This window comes from Impatiens glandulifera, chromosome 2 (genome assembly GCF_907164915.1).
Source record: "Impatiens glandulifera chromosome 2, dImpGla2.1, whole genome shotgun sequence".
Taxonomy (NCBI): domain Eukaryota; kingdom Viridiplantae; phylum Streptophyta; class Magnoliopsida; order Ericales; family Balsaminaceae; genus Impatiens; species Impatiens glandulifera.
The window spans coordinates 4,613,412-4,634,658 of NC_061863.1; the positions used below are offsets into that span (position 1 = coordinate 4,613,412).

Genomic DNA, 21,247 nt, shown 5'->3' on the forward strand with positions numbered 1-21,247 from the left:
TTAACCATGGAGGATCACCTGAAACAATCATATATCCTGCACTTGTGTACAGCTTTAGGGCACCTATGTCATCTTCATAAGCCCTTAGAACTAGATATTTGAAACCCCAAACAGTTGATAGAATGTCACAACCTTTTAGCAAAGCTGTAGCTATTTTCATCCTCCTGCACATTGTTTTGTAAACAAACCTATCCATTACATTACATATCAAAACCCCATTTTGAAGTCAGAGTAGCGGGCTATATATGAATTCTGGAGATCACTATTTTGTAATTAAAGTAGTTATTTTTTTTATCTAATTTATTATAATTTTATTATAAAACTCCACTAGTTTTTTCATTCTTTAGTTTATTATATATAATATTATTTATTTTTGAAACAATGATAAACCACACGAACTAATCAAACTGTACTGATCAAATCTAACGGATCTTTAACCGCCAACCGCCGACGTATGAAGATTTTAGAAAATCGACACCAACGGTTGTGATGAATTTTTCGATGAAAAAATCGACCGAACCGTACCCTTATACCCCAACTTTTCCCTACTGCAGTTCTCCAATTTGATAAATTTCTGGCGGGAACCACAAAAATCTGGACAGAGAGAAAGAGTTTTCGTGTTGGCGACTAGTTTGAGTAGAACATCAATGGAATCTGGAAGTCATCTTCCTAAATGGGCTTCTGAACCCTGCATCATGGGCATTGACGAAGCCGGACGAGGCCCTGTCTTAGGTTTTTCTTTTACCTCCATCTCTCTTTCATCACTAATACCTACATCGATCCTTTTCTGTTTTCACGAATTTGTTTACTTGAACACAGGTCCCATGGTATACGGATGCTTGTATTGTCCAGCATCGTACCAAAAAGACTCTTTCCTCGTTGAATTTTGCAGGTTACCATAGTTCCTCAACTTACATTACTTGATCATTTTTTCTTTCTGGGTTTGTTTCAATTTCATAGCTTTCAATGTTGGAATTATTTTTAATATTTGGGTACATATATTATTTATAATTGTATATTAGTTGGTATCATAATAAAGATTAAAGCCAAATTAAAGTGATCTATTAAAGTATAAAGAATATGGGGTTTATTTAGACATCTATAATAAATATGGAAATTATTTGTGTAGAAGCATAAATATCATTAATTATTACGATGATGGGCCGAATAATAAATGGGTATATTAGGGCTAGGTTCCCAACCCATATAGATAGCTGATTTGTTTATCTCATCGAAAAATAAGGTTTCTGTTCATCTTTCAAGAACACTCAAGAAGGCTATCGATATAGGGTTGAAAGACTTAAACCCCACCCACATTAGACATTCCGATCTAGGTCCAGATCCAGAACAAGAAGATCCACATTCCGATCCAGGTCCAAATCCAGAATAAGAAGATCAAATATCAAGAGAAGATCCAAGATCAATAGAAGATCAAGAAGAAGAGAATAACGAAGAACGACTTAATTAACCGTTCTTCATTCCAGATTCAGGTACGTTTCCGCAATTATAGTTTATCTCAATTTATCGACGATTTATTGAAATATAAGTTTATAAGATTCTAAAAAATCTCTATGTCGATTTATTGAAATTTAAGTTTATAAGATTCTTAAGAATATGAACATACATTTTTTTATATATGTTCCTCATCTAATTTGTCTAGAATGAATTAATGAATTAGAAATAACTTGATATATATATTGATCTATAATTTGGATTAGATTAAATAAAAGAGTAAGACATTAAATATCTAAACAAATATTTAACGATTTTACATATCTAAACACATATTTTAAACGATTTTACATATTCGTTATTGAAGATGAACAGATTTTTGTTTAAAAGAATTATAATCAAGAAGTTGAAATTAATTAGAGAAATTTATGATAAAGAAGGAAACATATTTTTTTTTAATTATAAAGAATTGGTAAAAAATGATGGTTTCTATCAAATTTATAAATAATAAATTAAGGAATTTAATGTTGTAAGAATAATAATTAATTATTATTATTAATTAAGGAATTAGTTATAAATATTAAGGAATTAATTAAGGAATTGAATGTTTTAAGAATAATAATTAATTATTATTATTAGTAATTAAGGAATGGACTATATATATTGAGGTATTATGGAATAAAGAACTCTTTAATTCTAATTAAGTTTTTTTTATAACTTAATTAAAATATTAATTATTTATAATAATTAATGGATATGTCATAAAATAAATTAAGGATAAGGGTATAGAAACGAAAATAAAATCAAGAATTATATATATAATTTTTAGTAAGAATATATATATATATAATTAAGAAAATAAGATATAATTAGATAATTAAGAAGATATTAATTAATATATTATATATATTTCGGTTATATATATATATATATTTGATATATATTGATATATATTCAAAATTGTGTATGAATTTAATAATAATTATAAAAGAATCTTAACCTATTAATTAAGGAATTTTGAATTTTAGAATAATAATTTATTATCATTCTAATTATATAATTATGTAAAAATTAAGGAATTCAATTTTAAAATAATAATTAATTAATTTAAGGAATTAAATAATAATAATAATATTTTAATTAATTAAAAATTGAAGTAATATTTATTTCTGAAATAATTGTTAATGTATTAATACATTTATATACAATTAAGAATAAAGTAAAATATAGAATGAAATTCTAGAATTTTAATATATACATATGATATAGGTTATGATTTGAGAATTAAGTAAAGAAAATAGTTACTTATCATATTTATAATATTTTATAAATATTGATTACAAGTTTGTAATATATTGAATGAATTGGTATAAAACGGATGAATACATTCATTTAATTTATAACTAATTAATGTATGAATATATTCAGAAATTAAGAAAAATTTAATTTATATAAAATATTTAGAAATTAAGAAAAAACAAGAATAAAAAGAAATAAAGAGATTATTATTTTATTAATAATAATAATTTACAATTAAAGAATAAATAAATATCAATAACTTATTTATCAAGAATTAAGTTATTTATCAAGAATTAAGAAAATCAATTAACCTAATAATTAATAAATTTAGAATTTTATGTAATCTGTGTAATTGATTATTTAATTATTTATTTATTTATTATTATTATTATTATTATATTTGGATGAATAATCAATCATGTTATATTACACATTCGAATATATATACATATTTCGATATTTATGTATATATTGTGTTGATTATGTATATATTGTGTTGATTGATATTAAGAAATAATTGAGTGATTAGTAAATCACAATTATTGTTTGTATAAACATAGGAATTTCTGCAATTTTGACACATAAAACAACATTCGGATTTTCGGTATTAATAACACATTCAAAATTTGGTACAATTTTAGGCCCACTTAAATTTGTAATTATGTCGTTGTTAATCGGCCCAAAGGAAGGTTAATAATTGGTCGGATTGCAAATTTAAATAATGTACAAATTATTAATTTATAGAACATATTTGTTTTATAAGATTAAGACGGTTGTGTTTGTAACTATGCGATTATTAATCGGACAAAAGGAAGTTTAATAATTGGTCGAGTTACACACTTAAAGTATGTACATAAGTTATTAATTTATTAAATCAATTAATTGAAGCAACATCCTACAAAAGTAGACTCTCTTGTGGAGGTTAATATGTTTTATAAATTAAGAAGGTAGTGTGTATGCATTTCATGCGGTTATTTAATCGGCCCAAAGGAAGATAAATAATTGGTCAGAATAACATTATGCACATGTGGTAATAAATATGTAACAATTATTCGGTGGGCCATGTGAATAATTGGAATATCCAAAGATAACTAATTGTTTGACAGGACTTATTGTTAATATTTGATTACTACAAAAGAGTATCGTTTGCAAGTTAATATTTAATGTCCAAAGACTAAATATTAATGTTGCGTTTGGTATCTTATGATGAGACGTACCATTATTTTGAATTTATGTGATTATTAAAATTTTGTGAGTATGGTTTTTCATTTGTTTTGTTATCTAATCAAGTTAACACTTCTACTTATACAGATTATTTTCTAGTCAACATCTTAAGTTCATTTTATATGATATAATTTTTAAGACATATTTAGAATTTGTTGTATTATTAAAAATTATATCTAAAAGGGTTAAAATTGCTAAGGGTATTATTAGAATAAAGATTTCATAAATAATATATGTTTTATTTTGTTTCAAAAATAACGCATTAAAGTAAGAGTTACAATAATGTATTTTCATGCATCTAATTTGGATTTTTTATTTACACTTAAGTTAATTGATGTGAATTGTAGTTGTCTAAGGGAGACATAGTCTCTATATGAACTCACATCAATTGTGTGTAAGAAAAATAAAAGATTGAACAAAAATAACATAAATAGTGTTCACTTAGCAAATACCTTAATACATAATAAAGAAATGAAGTTGTAAGAATTACAGATATTGCACCTAAAAGAAAATTACTAAAGAAAGTGGTGCATAAAAGAATACATTATAGTTTGTTTTGTTTGTTCTAAGAGTAATTTAACTTCAGTACTCATACACATTTATTTGATGGTAACTTCAGTATTACTAAAGTAAATGTGTTGATGTACGGTTGAGTTAATTGTCAAAAGTCAATTGATGGTGAAAGAAACATCAGCGTGGGCATTGACAATTCATATTAAAGATGAAGAAATAAAGAACTACTTTAGATACTTTTTTATTTGGAAACAAACATTTATGGAATATTTTCATGTAATTGATTCATTTGGAAGGAAAAGTTAAGAATTACAACTTATATATGGAATAAAGATTCAACTAAAACAACTAGTGAATTCTTTTGGGGTTGTCCAGTTAATGTCAGGTCTTATAGGTCTAAAGAAAATAAACTAGACTAAAGAATTTCTAGATGTTAATTATTGGATATTTTGAAAGATCTAGAGACAAATTTAGTCTCATAACACTAGTAAAAAAAGGACCTTTACCGACGGCTTTTTCCGAAGGTTTTATAAAACTCTCCTAAATACTCCCGAGAGAGAAAATCCTTCGGTATTAAAAATAGATTCCGAGGGGGGTGTAAAACCTTCGGGTTTACTAATTATTACCGAAAGTTCTTTGTAGAACTTTCGGTTTTTACCTTCCCAAAAAACCTAAAAAAATTCTAAGTGTTGGATGTGGGTTAATTGCGAAGGTTTTTACAAAACCTTCGGTTTTGAAATCCCTGTGAATTTTTAATTGCGAAGGTTATTCAAAGAACCTTCGGTTTTACCTTTTTTAAAATTCTCTTTTCCGAAAGTTTTACAAGAACCTTCGGTTTTGCTCAATTAAAAAAAATTCTAATTTGGTAATGGTTATTTCCGAAGGTTTTTTAATAAACCTTCGGTTTTGACTAATATCAAAACCGAAAGTTATATGAAAACCTTTAGCATCTACCTCTTTAAATACAAACCCTAACCCTTCTCTTTTTCATTCCGCCATCTCTCTTTTCTCTCTCTCCCGCACCGCAGCCGCCTAGCCTCCTCCACGCTGGTTTCTCTCTTCTCTCGTACAGGTTTGTTTCATTTGGTTTGTTTTGTTTTGTTTATTATGAGATTTAGATTTCTTAAGTTTATATATATTATCTAGATTTATGCCAGTTTACGTATTTTGTTTGATTAATATATATATACATATATCTGAAACGCATTTAGGATATGGGTGATTCATCATGGAAGAGACTTCGGCGTACACCGGAGAAACTGCATCCGTGTTACCAGAATCTGATAGCACAATCACAAAATTGCAGCATGTGAGGAGGATGTAAGATATATGACGCTGGAAATGGAACAAATCCGATTAAGGGATGCGGAAAGAGGCCGTTTGCTCAGTGAAATTAAAGCGGACAGGGCCGAAATGGCCTAGAGATTAGAGAATCTCGAACAGGAACTTGTATTGTTGAGGAGTCGACTGAATCAACCGCCCCCTCCTCCCACTCCATCTAATAATTTCTAGATTAATTATGTATTTATTTGTTTTTCCGTACGAACGATGACAATATTTTTATGTGTTTTGTTTTATATTCACGAATTATTATTATTATGTTTGGTTTGGTTTTAGTTTGGTTCGATTTTAATATGTTGTTAATTAATTATGTTATATTTGTTTACTTTTCATCTTTTTTTTAAAAAAACAGCATGGCCAAAACCGAAGGTTATTTGAAAACCTTCGGTTTTGACCCTCGTTTAAAAATATCCAAAAATTTCTAAGGGTCAAAACCGAAGGTTTTCAAATAAACCTTCGGTTTTTACCCTTGTTTAAAAAAATCTAAAAAATTCTAAGTATGGGGAAGGGTAAAAACCGAAGGTTTATTTGAAAACCTTCGGTTTTGACCCTTGTTCAAAAAAATCTAAAAATTTCTAAGTATGGGGAAGAGTAAAAACCGAAGGTTTATTTGAAAACCTTCGGTTTTGACCCTTGTTCAAAAAAATCTAAAAAATGGGGAAGGGTAAAAACCGAAGGTTTATTTAAAAACCTTCGGTTTTGACCCTTGTTCAAAAAAATCTAAAAATTTCTAAGTATGGGGAAGGGTAAAAACCGAAGGTTTATTTGAAAACTTTGGTTTTGACCCTTGTTCAAAAAATCTAAAAAATGGGAAGGGTAAAAACCGAAGGTTTATTGAAAACCTTCGGTTTTGACCTTTGTTCAAAAAAATCTAAAAAATTTCTAAGTATGGGGAAGAGTAAAAACATTCTGTTTAAGGTTAGGACCGAGAGGTTTATTTAAAACTTTCGCAAATATACATAAAACCGAAAGTTAATGGTATAACTTTCGGTTTTAACACTTCCTAATTTGTTAAATTATTTTGTTTTTTAACCAACTAATCTTAACTCCTAACTAATATAATCAATTGTGTGTTGTATTTTAAAAAAATTAATATTGTGTTTAATGTTAAAATGTTTAGATTGTGTTTGATTATTATAGAAAAGTGTATTTGAATGTTTATGTGTGATTATCTTATGAATGTGTGTAATGTTTGATCATATGGATTGTGCAATATTTTAAGGATATCAAATGTGTTAAATTAATGTTGTTAAAGGTAATTAGAAGGTGAGAAACCAAAGAATTTAACAATTTATCAAGTGATAATTCCGAAAGTTATATAATTAACTTTCGGAAATAGCTATCAAAACCGAAAATTTTATATAAACCTTCGGTTTTTACACTTCTCAAGACCGAGAGTTTTATATAAAACTTTCGGTTTTGATAACTATTTCCGAAAGTTAATTAATAACTTTCGGAATTATCACTTGACAATTTTTGAAATTAAAGTATTTTTTCTTTCCAATATAGACTCCTAACTAATATAATCAAGTGTGGGTTATATTTTAAAAATTAATATTGTGTTTTATGTTAAAATATTTATAATTGTGTTTGATTATATAGAGAATTGTATATGAATGTTTATGTTTGATTATCTTATGAATGTGTGTAATGTTTGATCATATGAATTTGGGGAATATTTTAAGGATATCAAATGTGTTAAATTAATATTGTTCAAGGTCATTAGAAGGTGAGAAACCAATTAATTTAACAATTTGTGAATTGTTAAGTCCGAAAGTTATATAATTAACTTTCGGAAATAACCATGAAAACCGAAAGTTTTATATAAACTTTCGGAAATGACCTTTATCAATTCCGAAAGTTTTATATAAAATACTTTCGGAAATGACCCTTATCAATTCCGAAAGTTTTATATAAAACTTTCCGTTTTGACCCTTATCAAAACCGAAAGTTTTATATAAAACTTTCGGAATTGACATATTTAAATTAAAAAACCTATCTCTTTCTCTTCTTTCTTCCCCCATTTCTCTCTCCCCGATCAGTTCGCCCGCCGCCGCTCGCTTCCGCGCCGAAGAAGACAACGCCCGTAGAAGACGTCGCCGCCGTAGAAGACAACGCCTCCATAGAAGACGACGACGGCGCTGCCCCTTCGAATCAACATCCGCCTGAACTCCACACCGCTGCTCCGCGTGGCTGCTCTGCCTCCGTCCGATCAAGCCACAGCCGTCGGAAGACGCCGTTGCCTCCGTCCGATTCAAGCCACAACCGACGCCTGCATTTCAAGGTTATTTTTTTTGTTTGATTTTAGGTTATTTGTGGTTATATTAATTGATTGTTTGATTTTAGGTTAATTTAGCTAATATTTGTTGATTAGATTTAGGGTTTAATTTGGTTATTTGAATTGATTTAGGTTAAATTAGGTTGATATTGTGTTTGATTTTGGTTAGTTTGAGTTTGTATTATGATTGTTTTGGATTGGTATTGATTGTTTGATTTTAGGTTATATTTGTTGATTAGATTTAGGGTTTAATTTGGTTATTTGAATTGATTTAGGTTAGATTAGGTTGGTATTGTGTTTGATTTTGGTTAGTTTGAGTTTGGATTATATATGTTTTGGATTGGTATTGATTGTTTGATTTTAGGTTATATTTGTTGATTAGATTTAGGGTTTAATTTGGTTATTTGAATTGATTTAGGTTAGATTAGGTTGGTATTGTGTTTGATTTTGGTTAGTTTGAGTTTGGATTATATATGTTTTTTAATTCGATTGGTATTATTTTTGGATATATGTTTGGTTAGTTTGGTTATGTTGGAATTAAGTTTGACATATGTATGATTTTTATTGATATTATTTTTGGATATATGATCATAATTTGGATTGATTTAGGTTAGATTATGTTTGATTTTGGTTAAATTAGGTGGGAATTAAGTTTGATTAATAGGTATATGTGTTTATGTTGATTTCCTTGGATTTGGAATTGGTTTTTTTATTAATAGTTTATTGTTTAATTAATAGATTTATTTTTGAAATGTTGGTTAGATTAAGTAATGATATGTTATATATTAGGTTGTTTTGATTTGATTAATGAATATTTGGTTATATTAATGTTGGTTATTGTTATTAGGTTTGGATTAGGAATTAAGTGGTTAATGACGATGACTTAGATGATGATGATGACGACGATGATCAGTCGGAGGATGTTGTGCCGGAATTCAACGATGCGGGACCGGAGATGAATAATACAGTTAATGAAGAGGTCAATGAAGAACGTTATGTGCACGAATTTATAAACGATATGTTCCCCAACGTTAATGACGTTCCGAGCAACGATGAACCAGTCGAAGATGCGCATAGATTTTATAAATTGCTTGATGATTGCAAACGGCCATTGTATGAAGGTGCTCGAATAACAAAATCATTGGCACTACTGAAACTACTTCACATAAAAAATGTATGTCAATGGACGAATTCTTCGTTCGATATGTTGCTGCGTCTGCTTAAAGACTACATATTACCGATTGACGCTCAATTGCCAAACTCATACTACGAAAGTAAAAAATTCATTACTGATATCGGGCTTAAATATGACAAGATAGACGCATGTAAGAACAACTGTATGCTATTTTGGAAGGACGACCTAAATGAAGATTCTTGCAGAATTTGCGGTCTTTCAAGATGGAAAGTCGACCAAACAAGTGGGACAGTTCGGGAGAAGCAAAATGGGAAATTCATTCCAAAAAGGTGTTGAGATATTTCCCTTTAATACCAAGACTGCAAAGACTATACATGTCCTCAAAAACGACTCCAATGATGAGATGGCATAAAGAAGGAAGAGTTGATAGTGATATGTTGAGACACCCCGCTGATTCCTTAACTTGGAAGACGTTTGATGAAAATTATACAGATTTTGCTTCAGAATCTCGAAAGGTAAGACTAAGTTTATCAAGCGATGGGTTTCATCCATTTGTAAATGGGAAAAAATCATACAGTGTTTGACCGGTTATTCTCGTTCCTTATAATGTGTCACCCACGACTTGCATGGATTCTAGCAATTTCATTTTATCTATGTTAATTCCGGGTCCAAAGAGTCCGGGAGATGCAATTGACATATTTCTCCAGCCATTGATCGAAGAGTTGCATGAACTGTGGAAAACAGGTGTGAAAACGTTTGATGCACACACCTCGCAATACTTTAACATGCGAGCGGCGTTGTTGTGGACCATTAATGACTTTCCCGCATATGCGAATTTATCAGGTTGGAGTACGAAAGGTAAATTCGCTTATCCTTGTTGTAACAACGACACGGTATCTCTTCGATTGGTTAATGGTTCCAAACAATCTTACTTGGGTCATAGACGTTTCCTTCCACCGAAGCACAAATACAGAAGGGATAAATAGTCGTTTGATGGTCGAACTGATTATAGAGATCCCCCTAGATTGTTAACGGGGCAAGAAAGTTATGAGCAAGCACGAGACCTAGAAGACATAATTCTTAGTGCGGATCTGAGCAAAAGAACCAAGATATATCATGAAACGCGGGGAGACAATTGGAACAAACTTAGCATTTTCTTCCGTCTGCCTTATTGGAAATCACTATTATTGAGACATAATTTGGATGTGATGCATATTGAGAAAAATATTTGTGATAGCGTGTTGGGAACAATAATGAATGTGAAAGAGAAGACTAAGGATGGTCCTAAAGCCCGTAAAAACTTAGAACTCTTAGGCATAAAATCATGGTTACATCCTATAAATGATGAAGGAGTTGTTCATTATCCAGAAGCGCCTTTCACTTTGACATCCGAAAATAAAAAACGTCTTTGTAACTTCTTGAAAGATCTCAAGTTGCCCGATGGTTTTTGCTCAAATATCGGCGGTTGTGTAAATTTGGAAGAGAAAAAGATTTTGGGATTAAAGAGTCATGATTGTCACATTTTATTGGAATATCTTATTCCTTTAGCAACTCGTGGATTACTTCCAGATAATGTGTATGATGCGTTAGTAAATTTGTCTTGTTTCTTTCGGTTGTTGTGCTTCAAAGAGTTGATTCAAGAGGACTTGGAACAATTGTACATGGATATTACATTGACACTTTGCAAATTTGAAATGATTTTTCCGCCGTCAATCTTCGACATCATGATGCATCTCCCGGTTCACTTGTCATTTGAGGCTTTGCTTGGAGGACCTGTTCAGTATCGATGGATGTATCCGTTTGAACATTACATGGGTACAATGAAAAGATATTTGAGGAATAATAACCACCCCGAAGCCTCTATAAGCGAGAGCTATCTTGTTAATGAGAGTATTAGTTTATGTGCGAGGTATATGGAGGAACAAGAGCAAGAAAATGCACAACCTGAAATCTCGAGCATTTCAATATTTGCATCGTTGGAAGACCTATCTAACGGAAAAGTATACAACTTGGATTATATCGATCGAGTGACAGCTCATTCTTACATTTTGAAAAATTGTCCCGAAGCAGAACCTTTTTACATGTAAGATTCAATGTTGCTTTTACTAATTAGCATTAAAGAGTATGCTATTTAATATTCGATCTATTTGCAGAGATTATAACAACGAGTCCAGTGGAGAAACGTTTGTCGCATATTTCAAGCATCGAGTGAGTAAGTTATAAACCATATATCCTAACTATTTTTATTTATTTTAACAACTTCATTTCGGATACATATATAGGTCGCCCATTTAGCAGAAATTAACGACAAATCAAGAGACCTCAAGATCTTAGAAGAAGGTCCAAGTATGTACTCGTCTATGTATGTTTGGTGTAAAGTAAACGGATTCAAATTCTGTACAGAAAAACACGACGAAGGTTTGACCACTCAAAATAGTGGGGTGGTTGTTGAGGGGTACAACGGATCTGAAACTATGTCATACTACGGAGTTTTGACGGATATAATCGAAGTACAATATTATTCTCACAAACGAGTTGTTTTATTCAAGTGTAAGTGGTTTGATACACACTCGGGGGAACTAGGAGTGAAAGTGGATAAATATGGCTTTGTAAGTGTAAATGTAAACCGAATTTTGAAAACCCAAAGTCAAGACCCGTATATATTGGCAAGTCAAGCAAAACAAGTATTCTACGCCCCTAATATGTCAGCCCGACCCGGTTGGAAGATTGTGACAAAAATAAAACTGTGGTTTACAAACATATAGTTCAGATTAATTAATTAGGTAGAGTTATGTTTTTAACTTTATATTCATTCTTATTACTACTTTATTTCAATTATTCACTCAATTTTATTAATTTTGTGAATTAAGAATGTCCGAAGGTCCTAAAACAACTTGGAAGAGTATGAGGAAGACACCAAAGAAATTGGATAAAAACTACCAAAACCTACTTGCCCAATCCGAGTCTTTAAAGCTCCGAGGATCGTCTTCTAGAGACCAACCACCTATTGTTGTGGTCCCGATAGCTACTGCGCCTCCCCGAACAGACGAGGCTGAAGACAATGATGAGCTCCAAGAGTTTATAAAGAGCACATTTGCTGATATGGTGGATAGCGATGAGGCAGTAGACGAGGGTCTCGAGGAGCCTATCGAGGAGGAGGATGGCGAGGGGGAGCACGGTTCCACTCCCGACCCATCATCGACAGGTAACTCGTTTACAAATTAGTTAGTGTTTAATTTGATTGACATATCTAATTATGATTTTGATAATTTTGAAGAATCTTCTGCCCGCAAAAGACGGGGGAATAACAAGAATATTGCGTTGTCTAAGAGGGTAGCGGGGACGAGGATCCCTCTTACATTTAGAGAGAAGGATGGGAGGCCAGGCGGTACAGACGTGGGAAGAACACAGTGGTCTAGACATATGGGATCGATTATCCGGGACCCCGCAGTCGTCTCACATCGTCTTCTAAAGTGGAAGGCTTTAAGTGCAGACCAATTGGATTCACTATGGACTGCTATCAAGGTAATACTTATTACTTGATTATACATTACGTCATTAAATAATTATTTTTAACGTTTGGATGTTATTTTTTTCAGGATCCGTTCGAAGCTACTAATGGTGATATTGAGTCTTTTCGAAAGACAGGATTGGGACACGCCAATTAGATATGGGATAGATGGCGGTCGGATTTGAACAAGACATATATCCGCGTCCACAAAGGAGACGAGGCGACGGTACTGGCTAATCCTCCACCGGACTACGATCGAGATGATTGGGAGTTTGTGTGTCGCAACCATTTCTTCACAGAAACATTTAAGGTATGGTTTCATAATTCAAATAAAAGTTGATATTAATTAATCTAACTTCATTTTTTATTTCAAATACAGAGAAACAGTTCTACAAATATGAAGAACAGGAAGAAGTTGAAATTCCCGCATCGAACGAGAAGTAGACCGTTTACACAAATTGAAGACGAGTTGGTAAGTACATTATTTGTAATAACTTAATCTAAAGATACCTATTAATTATATAAATCATTTATTTCAACAGGCGATTGAAATGAGACGGGCACCGTCTGTAATTGAAGTATTCAAGAGGACCCGTACCCCCAAACCGACAAAAAAAACCCAACACCCGTCCCGGACGAACACGTGCAAGAGAAAATTGTAAGTGAATTGAATATGCCTAGTTTTTTATTATAGAAATGATATTTTATTTGAATTGTGCAGGTTGAGATGGAGGAGGTTGTTAGTAACGAACCGGGAATATCGGATTTTGAATTGACGGAGAGGGTGTTCGGACAACAAAAACACGGGGTAGTGTTCGGAATGGGATCAGGCGTCCGGCCCACACACTTTCGTAAGAATCGTCGAAGTGGAAACAGTTCACAGCGAAACAATGAGCGATTGTTAGAAGAGAATCAAATAATGAAGCTCAAGTTGGAGGAACTGGAGAAGAGGGATGAAGAAAGAAGGCGCAAAATGAAAGAAATGGAAGAGGAAAAGGAAGAAATGGTGACAAGAATGGAGAGGGAGAAGTTAAAGATGAACGCAAGAATGGAGAGAATCGAATTGTATATGAGGCAACAACCACCTCCTCCCCCCACAAGCTAAGGTTGTTTCGATTATGAACATGTTTTCATTAGTAATTGAATTTATAACAGATGGTTCGGAATATTAGTTAGGTTTCGAATTTTGTAATGTTAATGATCAATTAATGTGGTCGTTTAATGTATGTTGCATTTCTTTTATCATTGATATATTGGTTTGACTGAACAGGTTTTGGTTGCGAGCAAAATAATCCGCACGTTTTTAAAAATTTACGGGGAAAAACCAAAAGTAATATTGAAATCTCTCGGTTTTTCTTCAAATGGAAAAACCGAGAGATATTAGAAAACTCTCAGTTTTTACCCAAAGAGAAAACCGAGAGTTATATGACAAACCCTCGGTTTTTACCCAAAAGAGGAAAACCAAGAGTTATATGAAAACTTTCGGTTTTTCTCTTCGGGTAAAAACCGAGAGTTGTCTAATACCTCTCGGTTTTCTCCATTTGAAGAAAAACCGAGAGTTATTACAAAACTCTCGGTTTTCTTCAAATGGAGAAAACCGAGAGGTATTAGACAACTCTCGGTTTTTACCCGAAGAGGAAAACCGAGAGTTTTCATATAACTCTCGGTTTTTCCAAAAAGAGAAAAACCGAAAGTTATTTGTAAAACTCTCGGTTTTTCCACAAAGAGAAAAACCGAAAGTTATTTGTAAAACCCTCGGTTTTTCCACAAAGAGAAAAACCGAAAGTTATTTGTAAAACCCTCGGTTTTTCCACAAAGAGAAAAACCGAAAGTTTTCATATAACTCTCGGCTTTACTCTAGGGTATCTAAACCGAAAACTCTACGATATCTCTCGGTAAATGCCCAATTGTTTTTAACGAGAGAGTCAATACCGAGGGATGGCGAGAGTTACTAAAACCTTCGGTAAAGTGTCTATACCGAAAGTTATAGGGTCAAAACCGAGAGTTTTTAATCTCGGTTTTGACCCCTTTTTCACCAGTGTAAGTACTTCAAGATTAGCCTTGAAAATAAATATATACATAATACTCCTTAAACAAGAGTTTAATGTATGTTCTAGATTATATAAATCAAGAAATTAAGTACATTTATGATGTTTGACAAATACTTGAAGGATCCTGGTTTGGATCATTAAGAAAGCAACTAAACAACAAATGTGCTATTTTAAGATCAAAACATTACATACTCATATAGTGAAATCGAATCGTATAAAGATCATATGGTATTTTGATTCGAATTTTGTTGGATACCAAAACAGTCGAAAATTCGTGCCACATACTTTTAGTTTAATTATTAGTTTAAAGAATTAATTCTTGTAAGAGTGTTAAGCAGACACTAGAATTATTTCGACATGATGGCAGAATTTATTAGGTGTTTTGTGGCATCTAATTAAAGAATCTGACTAGAAAGTTTTGTCACGAGGTTGCAAATTATGGATGATATAGAAAGACCACTAAAGTTATTACGTGACAATAATTTGCAGTTCTTTTACTTTAAGATTAATATGAGTTTGACTAAGTCAAACTATTTGAAAAATAAATAATTCATAATGTTTACATATCTATTGAGCATATTTGGACAAACTCTAAAATTATGGATCAGTTCTCTAAATATTTGCTATCCGAGGTCTTTCATGAATATATTATTCATATGGATATTGCATATTTAGATGATATACAGTTTTAGTGGGAGTTTGTATTATGATGCTTGTATAAATATAATTTGGAATTTATGTGCACATTAAAAAATTAGTTTCTAAAGAAATTAAAGATTTAGTTTTTTAAAGATATCAAGATTATAAAGTTATTCAGATTGATCACTATAAGGAATAAATGAGGACCAGTTGGTATTAGACATGTTAAAGATCACACTACATGTTAATCCACACTACACACCCATGTTTAATCTATGTCATTTGATTGTATTGACATATGTGACTATTGAGGGTTTAGTTACGAATTAATGTAACAAAAATCGCTTTAATCCTATGTTGATATAATTGATGGACGAGATTGATATAGATGTATTTGGAAATGATAACAATATTTTGAGCTCTTAAGGTTATAATATACAATTGAAGGAAATATTATATGACCCAAGTGGGAGATTGTTGGAATTATTTCCAATATTTGGGTACATATATTATTTATAATTGTATATTAGTTGGTATCATAATAAAGATTAAAGTCCAATTAAAGTGATCTATTAAAGTATAAAGAATATGGGCTTATTTAGACATCTATAATAAATATGAGAATTATTTTTGTAGAAGCAGAAATATCATTTATTATTACGTTGATGGGCCGAATAATAAATGGGTATATTAGGGCTAGGTCCCCAACCCATATAAATAGCCTACCGATTTGTTTATTTAATCGAACAATAAGGTTTCTGTAATCTCTCAAAAACACTCAAGAAGGCTATCGATATAGGATTGGAAGAAAAAACCCCACCCACATCAGACATTCCGATCTAGGTCCAGATCCAGAACAAGAAGATTCACATTCCGATCCAGGTCCAGATCCAGAATAAGAAGATCCAAGATCAAGAGAAAATTCAAGATCAATAGAAGATCAAGAAGAAGAGAATAACGAAGAACGTCTTAATGAACCGTTCTTCATTCTAGATTCAGGTACGTTTCCGCAATTATAGTTTATCTCAATTTATCGACATAGAGTATTAAAGATTATAGACTTAAGGATTAAAAATCTAGATTAAAGATTCTAACATTGAATGGTTAAAATAAATAAAATGAAGTTGGATAGTGAACTGTATATAGCTAATTTAACAATCATAATCATTCTACAATCCTTGAGTTTAGTCAGCTTGTTCCATCCAATACACTCATTCACATAGCACATCAAAGACCTAGGCATAATCGAAAACAATGATATTTGGTCTTGAACATTAAAATGAAGTAGTTTGATAGTTAGCTATACAATATAGCTAATTTGACAATTATAATCATTCATCAGCTTGTTCCATCCAAATAGAAGCACATCAAAGATCTAGGTATAACCGAACTGACCTTCAGCACATGTCAAAAGCATATCCCAATTAGCCACTAAAAGAACAGTCAAGTAACAAATGTTTGATTGACACTTCAGGATGGTTATAATGGCAGCCCTCCCCCCTCCCTATTAGCTAGCCATAGAAATCCTTTGTTCTTGAGCATATCATGTGTCAACACCTCGCCTCTTATGGAAAATCATGTACGGGAATAAGTTCTTGCTGGATCTTTGGTCTTGAACTCCTTTTGATCCTTCTTTTCCTCGAGTTATGTATTTATAGGGCCTATTTGTTATAAGACCTTATGATCCAAATCATGATTAGAAAAAAAAAAATCTACAAATTCTTGTAAAAAAATCACAACCTTTATACAAAATGAAGCCAAAATCACACCATAATCTAGACTATAATTCCAAAAATATTCTAAACCAAATGAAGCAAAAAAATTACAATATAATTTGGATCATGATTCAAATCATAACTTGGATTATCATCTAGGACAGTATAATTATAAAAAAATCACTTTCAGTTTGAATTTTGGGGATTTTCCATCCAGTGATTGTAATCAAATATCAGTTTCCAATTAGGCTCAATGTCACTTGATTTTTTAAATGTTTGAGCAAATGTTTTCCTTCTTTGAGTTCTTAATTTCAATATATTTTTTTTTATCATTGTGTTCTTTATATTTGAAATCCATTAAGAAGAAACTGAAGGAAAGGATTTATATGTAGAATCACTTCACTTGCTTGTAGACCTTAATCTCGTAAATTTGGCTGGAGTAATTTAATCTCTCCTGTTAGATAAAGTATCTGGTCTTTTTCTTATTGTAGATTCAAAGACCTTAAAGGAAGAAAAAAGGGAAGAACTATTTGATAATTTGAAGGCAGATGGATCTCTGGGATGGGCTGTGGATGTCATAGATCCAAAGGAACTATCTGCAAAAATGTTAAAGAAGTTAGTCCGTGACAGTTTAATATTAAAATGTACTACTATAAATCACCTTCTTTTTTGATGATGCTAAGCTATTTGTTGCTCATTTGGTCTCAGAACCAAGATTAACCTCAATGAGATCTCACATGAATCTGTCATGGGACTTGTCAGAAGAGTAACAGATATGGAAGTTCTTCTAACTGAGGTAGTAATTAAGAAGATGATACTTTTTCAGTCAAAGAATTGTCAACTATTTTCATGATTATTTTTGTTCTTGACACCAGGAATTTTGGCTAGCACATCATTCAAGAGCTTTTTTTGATGTACTTTTTCTTTAAATAATCCATTTTTTTTATAAAAAAAATAAATAAATCTTGTTTGATGAAAAGTGAATTATTTGGGATTATTTGAAAAAAATGACTAAAATATCAATGTATTTAATATTTTAAAATGTTATAAAAAAAACGAAGTTGAGTATTTATTTTAGTTCATTATTTGAATGATTTGATTCAAATGATGGGATAAACTATAAAGGGTATCAAACAAGGACTTTGTGTTTATGGTTACTGTTTCAGGTTTATGTAGATACAGTTGGAGATCCAGAGAAATACAGAGTGAGATTGACTGAACGATTTTCATTCATAAAATTTGTAGTTGCAAAAAAAGCTGATAGTCTATATTGTGAGTGGAGCAAGCATTGTTGCTAAGTTGATTAACATTTTTTTAACACACTGTGAATGCGAATCATTTTTGTTGAAACAACTCCAAAGCATTTATTTGACATGTCAGGTTACAAGAGATCGAGCACTTCGAAATTGGGAACTAGATGAAACTGCTGATAATATGAATAGAAACTTTGGCTCTGGGTATTCAGGAGGTATAAGTCTATACTCTTTCATTATTTAACAACTAGTGTTTTGATTCAAGTTATAGAACTTGGTACATGTATTATCTTAAAAGACTGGATTATGCCTTGACATTCCAATAGGAAGAATGAAACTGGAGTAATGTTTTATCTGTTTAAAAAATATTCATTAAACTTAACAGTGTAATTTATGATGATGGTAATTATTTCATTTTCTAGCAATAAGGTAAATGCATGTGAGAGTTGTATATCAAATTTAAACTAAAATTCTAACGAAATAGGGGGAAAAGGTAGTATGTTGAAATGAAGCCTTTTTAGTTATCATCCTGAGATTGATTTAGTGTTCATTAGGTTGTCTTCTCTAATTTTCACAAACATTTGATTTACTATCTTTCATTGTATATGTGTATTTAGATAATGTTGAGCCATTTGGTTATCACATTTTATGATCCGGTAAAATCTACATTTACCAAAAGTCACAAGAATTTAGAAAATAATTAGGATCATATCCAAATAATAATTTTTATTTCAAACGAAGCAAAAACTCACTATAATTTGGAACATAATCAGAAAAATCATTTTTATACAAAATGAAGGAATTTACTTTTTATAATCTGGATTATGATAAAAAAAATGTTATACCAAATGAATGGGAAAAACACTCTAATTCTAACTTTGGAAATCGAATAAAATTACAGTCTATAATCTGGAGTATGATACCAAAAAAACTTATACCAAATGAAAAAAAAGAACTTTGACATTTCCAATCATACCGTGATTACGAAAATCCCGGTTTCTAAGTAAGCTCGTTATTTATATGTAAGTGTTTTAAACAGAAATTGATCGATGATTTTTGTGCATATGTTTGTATTCAGACTCCGCAACTAAAACTTGGTTGGGTGATCACAAACACCCAGTATTTGGATTTCCATCATTAGTACGGTTCAGCTGGGGTACGTGTACTCCCTTCTTCAAGAATATGGTTGAAGTTCTTTGGTAAGACAATTTATATGGCACTTGCTTAGTTACTTTATCTTTTACTTCCTGTTCTTTTGGCATATGGGTTAGACTTTTTTTTTGTTGTCATTAAGGTTCAATGTCATTTTGATGCAATCCCATGCTTGAATTCCTGTAAATAATTCGATAGCACCTTGCCTCTATAGGTTCTTAATGAGATTTTTAAAGTTAATAATTCCACATCATTGCATTTCCACTCTAGTTTAAGCTTTTGATTATTTGAAAAAAGGAAATTTGTTTGATGTAAAAGTGGTTTATTTTGATAAAATGACCAAAATATCCATAGTTTTAGTTGATGTTTTGAATGATTAGATTGAAAAGGTGATGTTTGATGGGATGGTGTAATGGTTATTTTATGGTATAAATTGTACATTGAATCATGAAAATCGTAATAAAATAGAATATTAGTTTATATTGTGATGATTATTTCATAACATCCATTTGTGAGAGTCTTTGCATTTGCATTGTGTTTGATAGGGAATCTGATGAAATGGAAGATGATGATTCTACAAATAATAATAGGAAAAAACAACTGAAATTAACTAGTGTTGACTTCACCGGATTGAAGAAGAGTAAGAAAACAGAAGAAACTGAATCAAGTGGAAATAGGCGTTGCAAATTTTTTCAGGCTCAAAAACTACAGCAAGTTTCTCAATTCGAGAAAAGCGGGTAACATTAAAGTGTAATCCTGGTGATTTTATCAAAATTGTTTGTAATATCATAAAGGAAGAACCAATTTCTTGTTTACTTACTACAATTTAAATGGGATGACTTAGTTTAGAATTGATTCTAAAATTATTGAGATTTAAATATTAAGATGCTATAAAATTAAAAGAAAACACATAAAAATAACTTTATTTAACATCCATTTCAAGTTATTAATAAACACTCCTAAATTTTACAAACAGCTCTAGAATATCTACCTGTAGCCCATGTCATATTTTATTAATTTATACGAGTTCTTTTTCAATAATAATAATAATTTACACGAGTATATATGTTTCTTATCTGAAAATGGATTTAAATTGGATTTGTTTAGAATAATTGTTTGAAAATTTCTGTTTGCTTGTTTAAACAGAGATTAAAGGTCAATCAAACATTATAATATGAACAACAGGCGACGACGATTCAATTCCAACTAAATCACATTATAATTATGAATACAAGTTTTTTTTTTCTTTCTAGTTTGTTCTTGAAACCATACATCTCTACTACTACTACTACTAGAGTCAGTATATGAATATCTAAAAAGTGATTGAAAAGATTTGTTACGATGTTATAGGCCTGTCGACCTCCACTTTAATCCTCTCCAAATCCGCCATCTTCCAAGCCCGTAATTCTAAATCATTGGACTCAAGATCATCTAAACCCAATATTCCATTGAGAATCCTAGTCCTCCTCCTGATATCTTGTTGTATCGTGGAGGAGGGATCGCGAACTTGAAGGATTCGGTCAGCAATAACGTCAAAGGAGGGCCCGTTGTTGATGGAGGTGTACATAGGATTTGATCTTGGACAAGTGTTTTCTTCAAGCATTGCAATAAATCTATTAAGGAGAAACACCTTGCCCATATTTTGGTGAGTTGGGCCATTTAAGGAACATGTTTTTGTAAAATA

General features: G+C 31.2%; 1 pseudogene; it reads left to right on the forward strand.

Moving 5' to 3' along the window:
* The first annotated feature begins 472 nt into the window (after window positions 1–472).
* On the forward strand, window positions 473–20,871 carry LOC124924188 (annotated as a pseudogene).
* Window positions 20,872–21,247: the final 376 nt, after the last annotated feature.